Here is a 16,295-nt window from a genome sequence, read left to right as displayed (position 1 = left end):
GTGCTAGGGAGCTTCCCAGGAATCCACAAAGATGACTCCATAGATTACTGGCAATGATCGAGAGGATACCTGAGCTGACCTACTCTGGTGATCAGATGGTTGAATACCCTAACTGTTATCATAGAACCCTCATCCCGTGACTAATGGAAGCAGATCCACTGCTGGGTCCCAGGCGGAGCTCCAGGAGTCCAACTGACGAAGGAGAGGAGGGATTCTATGAGCAAGAGATATGGAGACCATGATTGAAAAAAGTACAGAGACAACTAGACAAACTAGTGGAAACACATGAACTGTGGACCAATAGCTGAGGAGCCCCCATGGTACTGGAATAGGCCCTCTGGATAAGTGAAACAGTTGTTTAGCTTGAACTGTTTAGGGGGCCCCCAGGCAGTGGGATCAAGACTGGTCCATAGTTCATGAGCAGGCTTTTTGGGGCCTACTGTCTATGCTGGGACACTTTGTGCAGCCTTGGTGCAAGGAGGAGGGGCTTGGACCTTCCTCAACTGAATGTACCAGGCTCTGCTGACTCCCCATGGGAGACCTTGCCTTGGAGGAAGTGAGAATGGGGGGTTTGGAAGGAAGGCTGGGGGGTGGGAGGAAGGAAGACAGGGGAATCTGTGGTTGGTATATAAAATGAATAGAAAATCTCTTAATAAAAAAAAAAGAAAATTGCACATGCCTCTGTCTAGGCTTTAAATGTGAGAACTTACAATTTGTATAAAAGCAACTGATGAAAGAACATGAAATCTTCATTTTCCTGGAAAGAAAAGTTAAATCCATCTCGATAATGCTATTGGCTGGCTCATAGTTCTTTAAGTGAAGTGACAGCATTTGTGTAACATTTTTTTCCTCAAGAAATTAATGACTCATACTATGTACAGCATGTCTGCTAATTTCTATCTAATGCCCATTAGTCATTTATTGAAAAAGCACTCATATACTTCAGCTATGAGCTAGGCCCAGTTCTAGATACTTGAGAAATATTAACCCAGTCTCCTACCAACCCTCCTACCATCTTCTGTTCATGTTACAGAGGGAACTGAACTGAACTACCTGGAGTCACCTGACCAGTGAGTGGCAGAACAGAGAATCTTCCTGGGAGTCTATCTCCACACTGCCTGTGTTGATCACAGAACTCTGATGTGTCCAGCTAAAGCAGTCATTTGCTTAGGCTTTTGAGTAATCATGGTCTTTTGTCTCTTTCCTGATGATATAAGTAATCCCAATAAACGTGCTGGTTCATTACATTGGACTTGGTAGAATTTGTGTGTGTGTGTGTGTGTGTGTGTGTGTGTGTGTGTGTGTGTGTGTGTGTGTGATAGCCCTATCTGAAATAGACATTTTTTTTCACATTCACCAGGAAAAGTCACACAATAAGGTAGTACCCAGGTTTATTGAAAAATCCTGGTTGGGAGAAAACAGGGCAATACTTCAAGGGACAAAGTATTCTTTGATCCGTCTTGCCTGTGGAGAGGTAGGACATGAAAAGAACAGTAGTGGGATAATGGCCCTGTGTCTACACACCCGGCCCATAGGAGATGTCTGCCAGGCGAGGAAGCAGTGTGACGGACTTCTTTGATTTGTGACCTTACTCCTCTTTGAATCTCTTTTCCAGAATGTCCCATGATCCTGTTTCTTTTAACCTTGTTGTTTTGCCTTTCTTTTTCTCTTTCGTTTTTGTGATAGGGTCTTGCTGCGTAGCCCTGGCTGTCCTTGAACCATCGATGGCATCGGTTCTCGGGTTCTCAACCTGTGGGTCGTGACCCCTTCAGTAATCCTCTGTCTTCAAAGTGTTTACATTACAACTCCTAACAGTGGCAAAATTACAGTTATGAAGTAGTAATGGAAATAATTTTATGGTTGAAGGGTCACCACAACATGAGGAACTGTATTAAAGGGTCTAGATAAACCAGGCTGGCCTCGAACTCGCGGTGAGCCACTTGCCTCCCCCTCTCAAGTGCTGAGATTGCAGGCATGTGCTACCGTACACCGGCATCATCATTAGATTTCGATTATCCAATGCTCATTTTTGGAGAAATTTGACTTTAAAACCATTTTTTCACACTAAAGCATTCCATCACCAGCATACTTTTATTTTCCCACTTAAAAGCTAATTTTTAAAACATTTTGACTTTTTTTAAGCTTATTTGTTCATTTTTTTCCTCTCCCCACCCCCTCCCCCCAGTTCACCCCCTTTTCCCCCCACCCCGCCCCACTTTGTTTTGCGCTTTGTTTAGTTTTCCCCAGAGCTGCTCCGATGAGCTGAGCTAGTCCAGAAAGGAGTTCATTTGCTTTGATCCTGTTGAAAAGAGAAAAACAATGACAATATGATGACTTTCTCATGAAACTAAGTATATTCCATTTGCAAGAGAGTTTGGGGTTTTGGGTTTGGTTTGGGGATTATATAATGTCCATGTGTTCGGCATTAGTAAACACATCCCTTTTTAAATGAGATAATGAATGAAGAAGGTAGCTAGTTTTAAAAAATATTCTTTATGGAGAGACGATTCACCCATTAAGAGTGCTTCCTGCTCTTTCAGAGGACCCAAGTTCAGTTTCCAGTACCCACCCACGTCAGGCAGTTCACACCAACCATTAACTCCAGTTTCTTCAAGAGATCCAGTATCCTCTTCTGACCTCAGGCAGCACCCACACACACATGGTACACACACACACACACACACACACACATCTTTAAAAATTCTTCAGAAAAATTAGCATTAATGTTATTTATCATTCCAACTCTATTTGTTCTTTGTCTTACTGTTGACTCAAAAGTGTGAAAAAGAGCTCAGACTCCCGGGTGTTGTGCTGGCCCTGCCCTGTGATCTGCATCAGAAAGAGCAAGAAACCAGGACAGCTTCACAGACTAGGCCAGTGGCCAGCAAACTTCTCCCATAAAGACATGGAAGGTCCAGCTCTTCCATTAAACTTACTCAACTCCGACACCGAGGCATGAAACCAGCCACAGATGATATGTAAATGAATTAGCACAGTGGCTGTCTTCCAATAAGCTTGGGGACACTGAAATTTTAACTTCACACAATTTTTATGTGTCGCAAAATAGTCTTCTTGTTTGGTTTTTTGTTTTGTTTTGTTTTAAACCATTTTAACATGCAATAACCACTCTTAGTTCCCAGAGCATACAAAAGTAGGGACAGACTGGAACCAGTCCATGGCCATCTTTTGTTGATCTCTGGTTTAGTCAAATAAAAGAAAATGGACCAATGATATAGCAAGGTGTTGTGAGTGACTGTCCTCTGAGCCAATAAATGCCTATCTTGGGGAGTTTAATTGGCCCCTTTGCAAAAGGATCATCCCAGTTGGGCTTCTTGACTAGAGGGGTGGGGAGGGTCATAAGACCCTCAGCTGAGTATCCAGCTGTTCCCTACTACCTGTTGTATACAATGCTGCCTTTAACTGCACATGGTCCAGGAAGCAGCTAGATCAGTGGTTCTTAACCTTCCTAATGCTGCGACCCTTTTTTTTTTTTTTTGGTTTTTTGAGACAGGGTTTCTCTGTGTAGCTTTGCGCCTTTCCTGGAACTCACTTGGTAGCCCAGGCTGGCCTCGAACTCACAGAGATCCGCCTGGCTCTGCCTCCCGAGTGCTGGGATTAAAGGCGTGCGCCACCACCGCCCGGCGATGCGACCCTTTAATATAGTTCCTGATGGTGTGGTGACCCCCAAACCATAAAATTATTTTTGTTGCTACTTCATAACTGTAATTTTGATACTGCTATGAATTGTAATGTAAACACTTTTAAAGACTGGGGTTTTGCCAAGGGGGTCGAGATCCACAGGTTGAGAACCACTTGGCTAGAGTATATAAGTCTGCATGGGGAAGGGGTTCCATCTATGCAACTACAGGGAAGCCCTCATCCCTGCTGAGGAAAGGCTTTCCATGTGTGATCTGGAAAATAAGGTGAGGGAGGAACACCCACACCCATGTAAGCAACCCCTCTCCTGTGCTCTTTAAAGAAGCCTACAAACTCATTGGTTTCCTCAGAATGAACTTTGGCAGAATTGTGCCTCAGTTTGTTGTTGGGACCTTAGGAAAAGGAGTAGATGATGTGGCTTGCGTCTTCCCCTGGGAAGGAATTTTAGCAATCCAAGGCCAGGTACAGATTCCAGTCTTTGAGTGCCTTTGAGGAAGGCCTATTTCACATAGCAGCATAGCTTGGTTTTCTAGATATAAATTAGAAAAGCAATTAACATCTAGTCCTAATTATTTTTAATGAGAGGAATGATAAATGACAATGAGAAACTGTTTAACAACCAAAAAGCAACAAATGATACACATGAGTATAATAGGGAAAAGTAGAAAATGTGTCTACTGAGGTGATTTAAAAGATCCAATTTCCTATTTTTTCCAAAAACAATCACATATGCAGAAAAGTGGGTCCACTGACTAGCAAAAGATCTGGTGTCCACATATGTCCAGGTGCATAGGAGCCAGAGGACAATCTGAGATGACATCTCACGAGTACTATCTACCTCCTTTGAGACAACTCCTTCCTTAGCCTGGATCTAATCATTTTAAGATAGATTGGCTAGCTGCCACCCAGTCCCGAGTATCTCACTGTCTCTCCCCCACCCCCAATGCTGGAATTACAAGTGTCTGCCAGCATGCCCTACATTTTCAAGTGGGTTCTGAGGCTTGAACTCACTCAGATCCTCATGATTGTGAGGCAAGCACTGGCCACCTGAGCTATCCTCCAGCCCTATCCTACTCACAACAGATTATTTTTGAGCTAAGCTCAAAGGCTTATAGAACTGCTGATCCATGATTCTAAAGAAATAAAGCAACAATGTCAATCACATTGTTTTTAAAGCAAAGTCGTATAATAAAAAGAGTTTTAACAAAAAGAGTTTTAGAACATTACATTTGAATGTTGCCTTTCATACTTAGAGACTTTAATTGTGGGTAAGTTACTAAAGTTTCTGAGTCTTTACATCTTGATTTTCAAGGGTAATAATCAACTGAGAGTTCATACAGTTATAATCAAGAAGTAAAATAATATGCAGAGAGGCTTGTCAGGTATATCATAGATGCTGTGGTAGTTTGAGTGAAAGTGACCCTCATAGGCTCATAGGGACTGGCACTATTAGGAGGTGTGGCCTTATTGGAGTAGGTGTGGCCTTGTTGGAGGAAGTGTATCACTGGGGGTGGGCTTTGAGGTTTCAAATGCTCAAGCCAGACCCAGTGTCATCTTCTCTTCCTGCTGCCTGCTGATCTAGATGTAGAACTCTCAGCTTCTTCTCCAGCACCATGTCTGCCTGCATGCTTCTCACTACGACAATGGACTAAGCCTCTGAACCTGTAAACCAGCCCAATTAAATGCTTTCCTTATTAACAGTTACCATGGTCATGGTGTCCCTTCACAGCAAATAGAAACCCTAACTAAGACAAATGCTCAGTGAAAGGTGGGCTTGGTGACACATGTCCATAATCCCAGTACTCAGAAGACTGAGACAGGAAGATGACCACAAGTTTGAAGCTTAAAACCCTATCTCAAAAGAAAAAATTCTTGCCCCTCAAAATGACCAGTGAGCCAGGTGGTGGTGGCGTATGCCTTTAATCCCAGCACTCGGGAGGCAGAGCCAGGTGGATTGCTATGTGTTCATATGTGTTCGAAGCCAGCCTGGTCTATAGAGAGAGATCCAGGACAGGCACTAGAACTACACGGAGAAACCCTGTCTCAACCCCCCCACCCAAAAATGACCAATGAACAATTTGCATTATTATTAAATAAAATTCTAGAATTTAACCATTTACCACAGCTTTAAAAAAAAAATCTTGAAAAAATCTTTTTTTTTTTTTTTTTGGTTTTTTTGAGACAGGGTTGCTCTGTGTAGCTTTGGTGCCTGTCCTGGATCTCGCTCTGTAGACCAGGCTGGCCTCGAACTCACAGAGATCCGCCTGGCTCTGTCTCCCAAGTGCTGGGATTAAAGACGTGTACCACCACAGCCTGGAAAAAAAACATCATTTTTATACTGAAATAAGTAATGAAACTAAAATATTTCACTCTTATAAAAATAGTTTTATCTTTACTGGCTGAAATAATTTGCTTAGATGTCTATTTATAACGTTCTTGGAAAATGACACACATTTTCACCTATGGGTGGTATTTGACACAAGTAAAGCAGATTTGTCATTGAAATGCCCCAAAGATTATTCTTCTATACAGACAGTCTAGAGTCTATAAACTTTGTTTCTTTTCTGTAAATAAGTTGGTAAAGATGAAGAATATATTCTTTATTTATTTGTGTGTGTGTGGTATTTGGGGGGCGGGGGCAGGTTTTGCATAACCCAGGCTGGCCTTAAGCTCCCTTGTAGCCTTGACTATCTTGAACTCATCCTTTGTAGTTCACGACTACCCTTGAACTACCATGACTACCCTTCCTGCCTCCACCTCACAAGTGCTGAGATGAGAGGCATGTGCCACCACACCTGAGAGAATGTAGCATTTAAAGGCTGTAGTTAGAGCATCATTATCTTGTCTCTTTCAGAGTAATACTAAAAGCATCATAGTAAGTGTCAGACAGAGCTGGTCTTCAACTACAACTCTGCTAATTTATGTCTATGTGACCTGGGGCAATTAATCTAAGTCCCTGGTTTTTGTAAATGTAAAATGGGGACAATAATCTGGCCTTTCTCAGACAGTTGTATGAAGTTTCAATGATAGATGCTCATAAATTGCTACTTGGATCAGTATTTTCAAGTGTTATATTTGAAAAAAAAATGCTAGCACAATGAAATGGCAACTAACCACATTATTGGAGGATGAATTTTGATAACTTTCAGTTCTCTTTTGTTTCCTTGAATGGAATTAGATAAATTTTAAAAGAACTGGATCATACTGTGAATAATGAAGTTTGGTGCTCAGATAAAAGTAGAATTGGAGGTAGATGTCATTGATTGTTCTAGTAAGCTATGAGCTGTAAGAACCAGGAACAGGATCCATTTAGGATGCTAAAAAGATTTGCTCGGTATTCTGGAGACATTGGGATGTAACCCATCAGACATATCCTCCTGCCTTCTCAATTGAGCCCCTTGTTCACAAAGACAAGTTAGATCTATGTACTGCGTGGATGCAGATGTACCATCAGCACCAGAACAGCGCCCATGAATTGTCAATTCCAGGTAACTCCCCTGTGAATAAAGAATGAACGGTTTCATGACTAGGCAGCTTGGCATACATTCAGTGCCTCAAGCTCTGCTTAGAAGTGTAGATGGAAGGTGAACAGGTCTCACAGCTACCCTAAGTAGGAAAAAACAGAGACCAAACTTCATGTCCTGCAGGCCTAGGTGTGAAGTCTTGACCCATAGGGACTTGGATTTCTGGGGTGGGAGGGGGACAAAGGGAACATGCACAAACTGAGTGACTCCATGCCACCAAGAAGGAAGAAGGAAGAAAACTGAGACAGTCTCAAGCTGGTCTTGAACTTACATGATGGAATGTCTTAATCAAGGAGGAAACTGCTACACAACACAATCCCCTTTAGCTCCTATAGTACGTTAGGGGACCCCCTGTTCATACTGAGGAAAGCATCAAAGCCAAGAGGAACTTTATAGTAACTTTGCCTATGATTATAAAATAGAGTCTAGGAGGAAACACAGACTTACAGTTTTAACTGTTAATTCACTCAGCAGTTACTTCTCAAAATCTTCCTATGTTTCATGTAGCACTAAACACGAACACTCATGGATGAACTCACTGTTCCCATGCTTACAAGGAAGGCTATATGATTGCCAGGAAACCTGATCTACATAGTGCAATGACATGTATGTGAGACTGGGGTCGGGGGGCGGCATTGGGGGGGGGGGGCTCAAGAGAAAGAGCGACAAAGAGCCATGGAAGCTAGCTATGGGGAATCCAGATCAACTTGAAGAATTTACAAGGCTTTCTAGAAGACCTGGTACCTCAACTGAGGCTTATGTCATATGCAGAAATTGAGATATAGGGGGTGTCACCTGCCACACTGGGTCAAGTATGAGCAAAGCCATAGTGGCATGAGCCGTGTGCTATATGCAGAAAATCACACACACATAAGTCAGCTGACTCAGAGGCGCTGCTGAAGGGGATGTGGAGGGCAGGGCATAGAGGGCCTATTAGCAAACCAAGGAGTATGATTTGGGGTTAATGCTGATGGAAAGCCTAAGAATCAGAGGGGTGTGATGCCATATGGACGTACTTAGAGGCAGGGAGAATAATAGGGAAAGTGTGACAGTGGCCACGGGTGATATCAATCTGAAGCAGGAAAAGGAATGGCCCTCTAAATATAAGAAAGAGACTTAAGGATTAATGGGTAAAAATTAGTGAGACTTAAGGTAAGGAGGGCTAGAAGGAGAAAGCAAGGGAAACCCTCAACTCTCTGTCTTGGAGAATATTTCCAAGCATAAGTAGAATAGGATTAGATGGATTTTAGCCATTATTTTAATTACTTATCTCTGTAATAATAATAATAACAACAACAACAAAAACTTACTTTGGTTCAAAGATTGAGGGTGAAGGACATTATGGAGTCAGGGAAGCCATGGTGGCCAGAGCTGGAGGCACTGATCATGTGACATCCACAGCCAGGAAGCAGAAGGAGATGAATGAATGCTCTCAAGAAGCTTCCTCTTTTTTATGCAGTCTAAGAACCAAGCCCAAATGGTGTTCCTACTTTTATGGTCACATGTGTTCCTGGAGGCCTGTCTCTGGTAATTCTAGATCCTGTCGAGTTGACAATATTAACTGTCACAAATATGTTGGCTTAGAAACACCAAGGAGAAAATATTCATTTATTCATTCCATTAAAACACTGTTGAGAAGTCCCTCTATGTGACTTCCCACATGTGAATTTGAAGGGAGACTTGAGAGTCACTGGCAGTAAATTACCAGGAGTTAACTCCTGAGCATGGCTGGCACCATCATGACATGAAGGATGCTCTTAGGGGGACCTACTGAGAAGATTGGAAAGAGCCACTCTGCCACAGTATAAAGAAAGGACTGGGAAACAAAGACGAACCTCTGGAGAACACAGTATGGGTAAAGGAGGCAGAAACAGAGCAGCCAGAAAGGCAACGTCTGAGAAATAAGCTGAGAAAGACCCAGAAGCTAAGTAGATGCCTATTCTCAAGGCCTTTGGAGCCTTTGCCCATTGTAAAGCTTCATGAATTATTCCTATACTTTCAGAAGGTCTCTAGACAAATCTGGATTGGGGAAGGTATTAGTTACTTTCCTCATTGTTCTAACAGAATTCCTGACCAGAAGTAACATAAGGAAGAGACGGTTTATTTGGGCTCAGAGTCTGAGGGTAAAATTCATCATGGTAGGCAAGTCACTGTAGCAGGAGTGTGAACAGCTGGTCCCAGTGCGTCTGCAGTCAGGAAGCAGGGCGATGAATGCTGGTGCTCAGCTCACTTTTTGTTCGCTCTCATGAGAAAAGCCCACTACTACTCAGGGTGGATCTTCCACCTCCGTTAAAGCCCTCTGGAAACACCCTGTCCTAGGTGATTTAATTTCCATCAAGTTAACAATAAAGACTTACCCTCACGTGGCAGGTGTAGGGGGGCGTCTTTTTCTAGAGTTTTGTTTATTATAATCTAAAGGGGATATATAGATGACAATTACATTCATCATTACCAAATTTAAATGTCAAGTTATGTAAATGTATGCTTTATCTTTAAATAATTGTGGCTGCTTTTCCCTCATTCATGACTAGTATTCTTTATTCATTTAAACCAGAGGATGTAATTTGACCAACATGAGCACAACTGAGTAATCTGATTGTGACATTTACTTAGAATGACATATCCATGTACTCATGAGAGATTTGGCTCCTGGTCTTTTCCATATGAGCATGATGATTACTGGTTGTAAACATCTGGTTTGGGTTTGGGTTTGATTTGTCCTTCGGCTATTTAGGGTCTGTATTCTTGTCTTATGGTAGCAGCATATGTTTTTTCTTGGAGAAAGTCCTTTCTCATTCCTAGCTCAAGTGGTTTAGGGAGAGCTGACTTTACTGGGTTTCAGAGAAAAACTATTTGGCTCGCTGTTGACCAGTAAGATATTATAGCTTAAGTTTGACTAAGGAAAGACCCAATCAGAGACAATGAGATACAATGCTTGGGTCTGGTAGAGCAACCAGGCCACAGGTGTGACCTGCTGAAGTGGAAGCTGGATGGATGTACACCTGGAGCTGCTGTGGTCCATCACTGTGGGTAGAGACTGTCACAGAACGAAGCTAAAGCTGGTGAAAAATGAAGGGAGATCAAATGCTGTAGATGTTGCTTGACACCTGGCTTCAACAGCAGTTGAACATGGGTCAGTCGGTCCTGAGAGATGGGCGAGCACCATTCCAAAGGGACCAGCGATGGCTTCCGTTGCACTCGGCTGACTGGAGAGGCCTTGGAATACCACCTCGGGCCCCCAGGCGGGGCTCTTCACCTTCATTGCACCACGGTGGCTTTCCTCATGGGTGGGTTCATGCTCCCATTCCAGAAGCTAGCGTACTGCTGCTGTACTTTTCAGCATGAGCCATTACATTCTCTATCTAAACTTTGTCATATTTTTTATGAGTTTTCCATTGCTTGTAACCAAAAAGTCCAGGTGAAAAACCTAATTTCATCTCTGTTTTCCCTGCTTCATCCACCAGCAGGGAACCAACTATCCAATGCCATAGTTATTCCCGGCTGGCCCATCATGCATGCATGTGCAGGACAGCCTCCCACTGTTTCTACTTTGTATTCCTTCTGTCCCAGAGATCTGTTCCTTGGCCTGAACTCCTTGAACGCCCAGCCTGAACTCCTTGAACCCCCAGCCTCAGCAGTGGACCTATTGCTTCTCATGGACTCTCCCTGCTTATTCTAATCACCTCCACCAGGCTCTTTCCACCCTGCCAGTTTGTTTGTTTGAATAAGAAGAGGCAGAACTGGCTGGAAGCCACCTCTGTCCCCAGGCTTGGAAAGCCCAGTGCCAAATTATCGGATGCTGGCCCCCACCCAGCACTGCCGGTAGGTACACTCTGTTCAAGCTCCAGCCTTCTGGTCCCAGCGAGCCAGCATCTAGCCTGCTGCTTTTCCTTTCTTCCCTCCTGACGGCAGGTTTAGCTCGGCATTATTTCCAATTCCATCCTATCTGTTGCTGTGGTGCCATCCCTGACTTTTGCCATTTCCCTTCCAGTGACCTTGGGAATTTTTAAATCATAACTCAGTGATCTAGAGCAATCTATCATCCAAATATTATTTCGTTACCGCATGGTAGCACTCTCCCTCCTCAGATGAGGTTGTTTCCTCTTCTCCCGCCTCCAGTCAGGTAAGAAAAGACTTTCATAGCTGCCAGGGGAGGAAAACAACCACCTTCAGAATTGCAGATGGGGAGAGTTTCCCTTTAGCTTTTCCAGAAACATCGAGAGATAACAAAGGGACGGAAGTTTCTCTGAGTACATACAGGTAATGACTTGTCGCCTTTCTTCACTTTGACAGTCTCTCTTTCTCTTGTCTAATAAATATAAATTGAGCAGTCTTTTACGGGCTTGTCAAGCTCTGGAGAACTGAGCTGTAATCCCTGTGCATCCGGCAAATCTTTAATTGCCCCTTACACACCGGGCACTGTGCTAAGTAATGGCGAATGAGACAGGCGAACCCCCTTTTTTCATTCAGCTTGGACCCCTGTGAGGGCAGAAAAGAGGCCTCGACAAATACTATAAATAAATAAATAAATGAATGAATGAATGAATAAATGTCAGAGAGTGAGAAGTGCTGCTGTGAGGTACCACATTCAGAGGCTGAGGACCTGCTGTGACAGTGGTCAGAGAAGGTAGCACTTGATCTAATCCAAAGAGAGCACACGAAGACTTGAGTCAGTGTCCCAGAAGGCCAGCCTGGGCAAAGGTCCGGAGCATAGAGCAAGCCTGCTGCTTCACAGCAGAAGTTAGCAAGCTGCAGCCCAGAGGCTAAATCCAGTCACTTGTTTCCTCCTCCCCTCCTGTCCTGTCCTCCTCCCCCTCCTCTTCCTCTTTCTCCTCCTTCTGGAGTTGAGGAATAGAGGGGTGACAGTGGTGATATATGTAGTATGGGGTGTGTGTGTATGTGTGTGTGTGTGTGCGCGCGCGCGCGCATATGTGTGTGCGTGTGTGTGTGTGTGTGTGTGTGTGTGTGTGTGTGTGTGTGTGTGCTTGTTAGCACAGGTATGTGCACAGGAATGCATTCAGGTATGTGCACGTGAGTGTGGAGGCCAGAGGTAACTGTCAGGTGTCTTTCCTTGATCACTCTTCACCTTTAGTTTCTGAGACAGGGTCTGTCACTGAATCTGAAAGCTCATCAAGTTAACTAGGCTGGCCAGCCAATGAGATTCAAAGACCTGCTGGTCTCTCCCGCCCTCTTCTCCCTGCCCCCATCTCAGTACTACTGTCACAGGCACAGAGTGTTTTTTACATGGGTTCTGAGGATCCGAACTCAAGCCCATCAGAGTGGCAAGCACTTAGCCGACTAAGCCATCTCCCCCAGCATCCAGCCTGTTTTCCTTCTTCGGGTGTGTCATGAGCTAAGAATGGATTTTAGATTTTGAAGTGACTAAAAAAAAAAAAAAAAAAACAAAACAATAAATGACATTTCATGATACATGAAAGTTATGTGAAGTTCAAGTTTCAGCAACCATAAGTACGTTTTACTGGACCATAGCCACGTTCACTCATTGATGTATTTTCCATGGCTGATGACTTTTCAACTCTTTGGCTGGGTTGATCAGCTGTAACTGCATGTGTCTGCAGCAGAACGTTTACAGACTCCTGTGTTGAAGGGACAGGAACACATCTTTTTAGGCTAGAGGAAACAATCAGGACAAACCATGCAAAATAAATAAATATGTTGCTTTCCTGGTTGGTTGACTGAAAGGACAGTAGCAAATCGACTATAGCAGTTTCAGGAACACATTCAGATCTGACAATGTCCAGAGAAATAGGAAAGATTATCCTTAGGAGAGGGGAAAATGTAAGCTAAATGTAATCACCCACCTCCCTTGAGTCACTGGAGAAGGGAAAGACCCCGAATCATAATTTTATTAGAGAGCAAGTGGGTGAGGAGATATTGGGCCAACATGCACCGTGTCCACAGTTCCTTTCTTCCTACCATTCTTCATCTGCTCCCTAACCTAGAATATTCTTTGTTGAATCACATGAATATCCATTTCTTATAAGTCAAAAATAGTCAAATAACTTTAATCTCAAATTGCTAGCTGTCTTAGTTAGGTTTCTATTGCTGGGATAAACACCATGACCCAAAAGCAACTTGGGGAGGAAAGGGTTTCTTTCATCTTACAACTCTCAGGTCACTCTCCATCACTGAGGGAAGTTAGGTGAGGAACTGGAGGCAGGAACCTGGAGGCAGGAACCCGGAGGCAGGAACTGAAGCAGAGACCACAGAGGGAGGCTGCTTACTAGCTTGCTCCTTATGATTTGCTCAGCCTGGTTTCTCAGCTCTTCTTTTCCCAAGTCCTAAACTGCAGAGACACCCAACATTAAGTTGGACCTCAAAATATTTCTATCATCAAGCCCAAATCATTCCTCTAAAACTACTGCATCTGATTTTTGGTCCTGCAATGTTCTTTCTCCATCAGATCCTTTGAAACTTTGGTACAGTGGATTTCTGAGTTGTCTATACACAGACTCAGAAGAGAAGATATTAAAAATACCAATGTCCTTGGGGCTGGAGAGATAGCTCAGTGGTTAAGAGAAATTGCTATGCAAACATGAGTACCTGGGTTCAAATCCCTCATACCCACATAAAAATTGAGCATGTCTGCCTACACCTGTAGCCCCAGTATTGGATGGAGCAGGGAGCTTGTTGGGAAGAAAGAGAGGAGACATAGAAACAGGTAGATACTGAGAGCTCTCTGGCCGGAGAGCCTAACTAAAATGGAGAACTTCCAGTTCAGTGAGAGACTCTGTCTAAAGGCCAAAGGGCAGCAAGTGACAGAGGAAGACAACCAGCATCATCTTCTGACCTCTGTATGTACCCATGAATGCACATGCATGCATCATACCACACACACACACACACACACACACACACACACACACACACACAGAGAGAGAGAGAGAGAGAGAGAGAGAGAGAGAGAGAGAGAGATCGGGGGCAAGAAAAATAGACATGCCTGCCCAATTATCAAACTTAGCTCCCCCATTTCTTTTTTTTAATTAAAGAATGATTGCATCATTTTGCCCCTTCCCTTCCCTTCCCTCCAATCCCTCTCATGTCCTTCCCATTACTCCCTCTCAAATTCAAGTCTTTTTTTCTTTCACTGTTATTGTTACATATATGCATAAAAATATAAATACAACCTGCTCTGCTGTGGAATATTACTTTAACTATGTAAAGACATGTTACACTTGTTTATGCTGCATTTGTTTAACTATATAAAGGTGTGTTGCTTTTGTTTATGCTGCATTTGTTTAATTATGTAAAGATGTGTTGCTGTTTCGCCTTGCCTGCCTAAGGTCTTGACTGGTCTAATAAAAAACTGAACAGCCAGTAACTAGGCAGTCTAGGGATAGGAAGGGCTTGCAGGAAGAAATAATAAGTAGTAGGAGGAATCTAGGATCAGGAGAGAAGAGAGAGAGAATAAGGGACTCCTGGGGCCAGCCAGTCAGGCAGCCAGACACAAGAAGCTAGAAAAGTAGGATATACAGAATGCAAGGAAGGTTAAAAAAAAAAACCCTTGCATTCTGTATATCCTACTTTTCTAGCTTCTTGTGTCTGGCTGTACAGAATGCAAGGAAGGTTAAAAAAAAAAAACCCCGGTGGTGGCGCACGCCTTTAATCCCAGCACTCGGGAGGCAGAGCCAGGCGGATCTCTGTGAGTTCGAGGCCAGCCTGGGCTACCAAGTGAGTTCCAGGAGAGGCGCAAAGCTACACAGAGAAACCCTGTCTCGAAAAACCAAAAAAAAAAAAAAAAACCCAAGGCAAAATGTAGTTGAAGAGAAACAGTTTAAGTTATAAGAGCTAGTGGGACTAGCATAAGATAAGGCTGGGCATTCATAACTAATACTAAGTCTCCATGTCCTTATTTGGGAGCTGGTTGGTGGCCCAAAGAAAGCCTGTTACACTGTTCAATCCATTTAGTGATACCTGTATGTCTACGGTTTCAGGACTGACCATTGGTACTGTATAACCAATAGGGAGTTCATCTTTGAGGAAGACGGTTTCTCCTGCTCACAGCACTCCTTAGTTGCCTTTAGCTCTTTGTTTAATAGTAGGGCCCTTTGAGATGAGCCTCTTCCATGTTAGCATGTCTATTGGTGCCTTGTTCTGGGCTTGTTTAGGCAACCATATTGTTGAGATGAAGCTTCCCAGTCATTTCTAGGAGACACGATCCACAGCAGATTCCCTGGTCCTCTGGCTCTAGAGATCTTTCTGCCACCTTTGCTGTAATGTCTCCTGAGCATTAGGTGCAGGAGTTGTGCTATAGACATATCAACTGGGACTGAGCACCCCACAACCAGTTGTCTCTGCATTTTGACCAGTGGCAGTTTTCTTTAATGGTCTCAATCTGTTGCAAAGAGAAGTTTCTTTGATGAAGGGTGAGACCCACACTCGTCTGTGAGTATAAGAATTAAGTATTTAGAATGCAGTTAGGAATTATGTTGGTTTTGTAAAGCGGCAGTTGTAGGTTCTCCTTCAGTAACCATGATCTCACTAGCCCTGGGTAGTTGGCTAGGTTTTCAGTACCATACATATTTTCCCCTCCTGTTGAGCAGTCCTTAAGTCCAACTGGAAAGCTGTTGGTTACCATCAATACCTGAGTGCCACTATTACACCCCTAGGGTTGTCATGCCATGCTGGCTGCTGTTGTGGTTCACAAATGCCACAACTGGGTATGACTATTGATTACTTCCCTCCCTTGGCAGCTTGCATAGTACCTTCAGGTAATATGAAAGCCAGTCCTCAAGGAGGAAGCTTTCAGGTCAGATCTAGCCTGGTCCTTCTTGAGTTCTGTGTCTGAAGTGCATGGCATCTTCAGAAATAGGGACTTACCTTCAACTTCTGGGAAGCAACCAAGAGCAACAGACATAGCCCCTATTGTTTTGGGGAATCTCTTGGACTCCTCTGACAAACAACTGGAAGTAGGGTTTTGCATGCTTGGCACTGGGGTTTTTGTTAGACGGTCCATGGCTCTTGGGGAGTAGTTCCATTATTTTAACAAGTGGCACAGATAATCCTAATCTTCCAGATCTCTAAACCATTGCTTTGGCAAGATGGAAATAAAAGAATAATGTTTAAATTTCCCATTTGGCTGAATCAGAAGGT

The 16,295-nt window shown here is 43.5% G+C and overlaps 1 protein-coding gene and 1 long non-coding RNA gene across 6 annotated transcripts in view; one reads left to right on the top strand and one right to left on the bottom strand.

The window, feature by feature from the left end:
• The window catches only part of LOC128112759 (uncharacterized), a 41,385-nt gene extending 39,244 nt beyond the window's left edge, over nt 1–2,141 (top strand). For both annotated transcript variants that reach the window (XR_008219147.1, XR_008219148.1), the window contains exon 5: nt 1,034–2,141. This is a non-coding gene — a long non-coding RNA (uncharacterized LOC128112759). The remainder of the gene's footprint in view (nt 1–1,033) is intronic.
• The window catches only part of Arhgap26 (Rho GTPase activating protein 26), a 729,500-nt gene that overhangs the window by 408,394 nt on the left and 304,811 nt on the right, over nt 1–16,295 (bottom strand). The gene's annotated exons all lie outside the window — the stretch shown is intronic.

The sequence above is a fragment of the Peromyscus californicus genome, unplaced genomic scaffold (genome assembly GCF_007827085.1).
Source record: "Peromyscus californicus insignis strain IS unplaced genomic scaffold, ASM782708v3 Scaffold_17__1_contigs__length_78620276, whole genome shotgun sequence".
Lineage (NCBI taxonomy): Eukaryota > Metazoa > Chordata > Mammalia > Rodentia > Cricetidae > Peromyscus > Peromyscus californicus.
This window is presented reverse-complemented; position numbering and strand designations above follow the sequence as displayed.